General features: G+C 37.2%; 1 pseudogene; it reads left to right on the forward strand.

Moving 5' to 3' along the window:
• Positions 1 to 1,335: 1,335 nt before the first annotated feature.
• LOC108541245 (ATP-dependent RNA helicase DDX18 pseudogene) lies at positions 1,336 to 3,341 on the forward strand (annotated as a pseudogene).
• Positions 3,342 to 3,823: the final 482 nt, after the last annotated feature.

Here is a 3,823-nt window from a genome sequence, read left to right on the forward strand (position 1 = left end):
ATCTTGTGCATGGGTCAATATAGGTAAGCTATACACTGTATGACAGCACATCTGCTTTCCTTTTATATTTCCTGGGCTATCTGGGAAGGCAAATACAGGGGAAGGTTAAATTGATCTGTAAAAAGTAAGATTAGATAGAGAAAATCTTGAAATTATACTTATTTCACTAATATTTATTGAATACCTACTATGTGTCAGAGTATGATTCAGCATGGGTTCACCAAAACATTTGGAGTTCCTCCTGGCACTTTTTTTTTTTAAGCCCTTGGCATAGTACCTTGTATGATGTAGATCTCCAATTAGAATTGAATGAATTAATGAAGGAGATAAAACAGTGGGGTTCCTAATACTTTCCATAGAGAAAAATCAACAGAGATAGTGCTGCCTCTTAAAGATGATGGGGTTCAGGAGAGCCTACCCCAAAATATGGCACCTTGGCATTTGAAAAAACATCAGAAGCCAAAAAGTCATTTTTACCTTCCCCAAGCCATTCTTTCCTGAAGCAAGTGATAAACCCTAAAAAGGATTTTCTGAATTTCTCCAGAAGCAGGTCACAAGACACTTATTGAAGAGATATCCTCCCTATACCTGGAGGACAGAAATATTCTTCTTACCTCTGAAGACAGAGTCACAGAGACAAATCTGAAGAAACAAGTCTTGCTAAGTTCCCCCCAGTTTATTGCCATTTTAATCATACTTTTTTACCCAATTATACTGCTCCACAATTGTCTTTCTTCACGACACCTACCATAAAACAATACATTGACTTTAAAAATACACTGTTTATCCATTTCTTTGAGTCTTCATTTCCTTATGAAGCCTCCTATGTCATGTAAAGCTTATGAAATAAACGTGTATACTTTTCGCTTATTAATCTGTCATTTGTTATCAGGACTACCACAATGAACCTAGCAATGAGGGAAGGAAAATATTTTATCTTCCCCTGTGAGGATAATATCATTTATCAAACTCAAGTTTTTATTTAAATTTTGATAATATATGTAAAATATACTAGAGACTAGAGCCTGTATTTTACCTAATATCTATTTTATTTAACGATTTAGATTTTGTTCTGAAATCAGTTATTTTATCAATGATAAAATTATATGGGGATAAATAGAATTTAACATGCCTAGAATAAGTTAAAAATGTGATGACAGACATTGATTATAAGTTGTGTTTAAAAAACTATGGGCTCATGACATGTTTGAATCCACATAGTAAGAAAGAAAGATCTATACAGGCATTTCCGGTTGACTGAGCGGCGCATGTGCGGCCGGAAGTAACATCAGCCACAAGAATTCAGTAGCTGTACTGTGTGGCGCAGTGGTCTAGGCACTTCTTGGACACCTGCTGATGAAACTCCTGTGCAAGATGATGTAGAAGCAGAACCTCAAATTGCAGGAGTGGAACCTAAAGTTGCAGGAGGCCTCAAATCTGACCCTATCAGAAACTCAAAATGGAGATGTGTCTGAAGAAACAATGGGAGATGGAAAGGTTAAAAAATCAAAACATTCCCTGAATGTGGGCTTATCAGAAACTCAAAGCGGAGATGTGTCTCAAGAAGCAGTGGAAAATATGTAAGTTAAAAAATCTCCCCAGAAATTCACTGTATTAACCAACGGAGAAGCAGCAATGCGGTCTCCCAATTCAGAATCAAAAAAGAAAAAGAAGAAAAAAAGAAAAATGATGAATGATGTTGGGCCTGATACAAAAAAAGAAAAGCAAAAACTGAAAACAAAGGTGAATCTCAAGAAGAAAGTGCTGAGACTCCTAAAGAAACAGAAAATAATGTGGAGAAAACAGATAATGATGAAGATTACAGTGAGGTGCCCAGCCTACCCCTGAGACTGACAGGAGCTTTTTGAATATACTTCAGTTGCTTCTTTATATAATCTTGTCAATGAAAACACTGTGAAGGCAATAAAAGAAAAGGGCTTTACAAATATGACTGAAATTCAGCATAAAAGTATCAGACCACTTCTGGAAAGCAGGGATCGTCTAGCAGCTGCAAAAACAGGCAGTGATAAAACCCTGGCTTTTCTCATCCCTGCAGTTGAATTCATGGTTAAGTTAAAGTTCATGCCCAGGAATGGAACCGGAGTCCTTATTCTCTCCCTATGGGAGAACTAGTCATACAAACTCTTGCTGGTTCTCAAGGAGCTAATGACTCACCGCGTGCATACCTGTAGGTTGATAATGGGTGGCAGTAACAGATCTGCTGAAGCACAGAAACTTACTAATGGGATCAACATCATTGTGGGCACACCAGGCTGTCTGCTGGACCATATGCAGAATACTCCAGGGTTTATGTATAAAAACCTGCAGTGCCTAGTTCTTGATGAAGCTGATCGTATCTTGGATATTGGGTTTGAAGAGGAATTAAAGCAAGTTATTAAACTTTTCCCAACACATAGACAGACTATGCTCTTTTCTGCCACCCAAACTTGAAAAGTTGAAGACCTGGCAAGGATTTCTCTGAAAAAGGAGCCATTATATGTTGGTGTTGATGATGATAATACTAATGCAACAGTGTATGGTCTTGAGCATGGATATGTTGTTTGTCCTTATGAAAAGAGATTCCTTCTGCTCTTTACATTCCTTAAGAACTGAAAGAAGAAGCTTATGGTCTTCTTTTCATCTTGTATGTCCATGAAATACCTTTATGAGTTGCTGAATTACATTGATTTGCTCGTCTTGGCCATTCGTGGAAAGCAAAAGCAAAACAAGCGTATGACCACATTCTTCCAGTTCTCCAGTGCAGATTTGGGAACACTATTGTGCATAGATGTGGCAGCAAGAGGACTGGACATTACTGACATGGACTGGATTGTTCAGTATGATCCTCCGGATGACCCTAAGGAATATATTCATTGTGTGGGTAGAACAACCAGAGGCCTAAATGGGAGAGGGCATGCCTTACTCATTTTGCGACCAGAAAAATTGGGTTTTCTTTGCTACTTGAAACAATCCAAGGTTCCACTAAGTGAATTTGACTTTTCCTGGTCTAAAATTTCTGACATTCAGTCTCAACTTGAGAAACTGATTAAAAAGTATTACTTTTTTCATAAGTCAGCCCAGGAAACATATAAGTCATACACACAAGCCTATGATTCCCATTCTCTGAAACAGATCTTTAATGTTGATAACTTAAATTATTCTCAAGTTGCTCTGTCATTTGGTTTCAAGGTGCTCCCTTGTTGATCTGAAAATCAAGAGCAATGAAGGCAAGCAGAAAAAGCATGGAGGTGGTGGTGGATTTGGCTACCAAAGTTGAGAAGTACAAAATCTCTAAACACATTAGCAAGAAATCATCCAATAGCAGGCAGTTCTCTAACTGAAGACATGCTATTCTTTCATCTTGAATAACTTTGTTTTAAAATGAATTTTCCCCTTGATTTAACTGGATTGTTGTAGCCTTTAGAATTTAAACTTATCTAACACGAGTACAAATTGACTTGGGTTGCAAGCACTGAGCACTTACTTATGTAAAGTCTCTCTTCTATATTGGGATATAAAACAGGTTTTAATTTTCTTGGTTGCCCAAGGGCAGAGCAAGGAATATCTGGACTTTCTTGTGATTATATAATATTTTAATTTTAAATATTTCTTCCTCATACACACAAATGTATGTTACTGTTTTAATATAATTCTTTGTGTACTTTTTCTTCTTGTTTTGTGAAGATTTTGTGGCATGGATTGCTGCGCTTACTGCTGTATAAAGTGACCCAGTGTACTAGGCAGCTGGTGGTAATGCAGAAAGGAGTCTCAGGTTATTTTCTGTTTTTAGATATTTATTGGACTTTGACAGTATCTCATGACT

Source organism: Rhinopithecus bieti, unplaced genomic scaffold, assembly GCF_001698545.2.
Source record: "Rhinopithecus bieti isolate Rb0 unplaced genomic scaffold, ASM169854v2 scaffold_1527, whole genome shotgun sequence".
Classification (NCBI taxonomy): domain Eukaryota; kingdom Metazoa; phylum Chordata; class Mammalia; order Primates; family Cercopithecidae; genus Rhinopithecus; species Rhinopithecus bieti.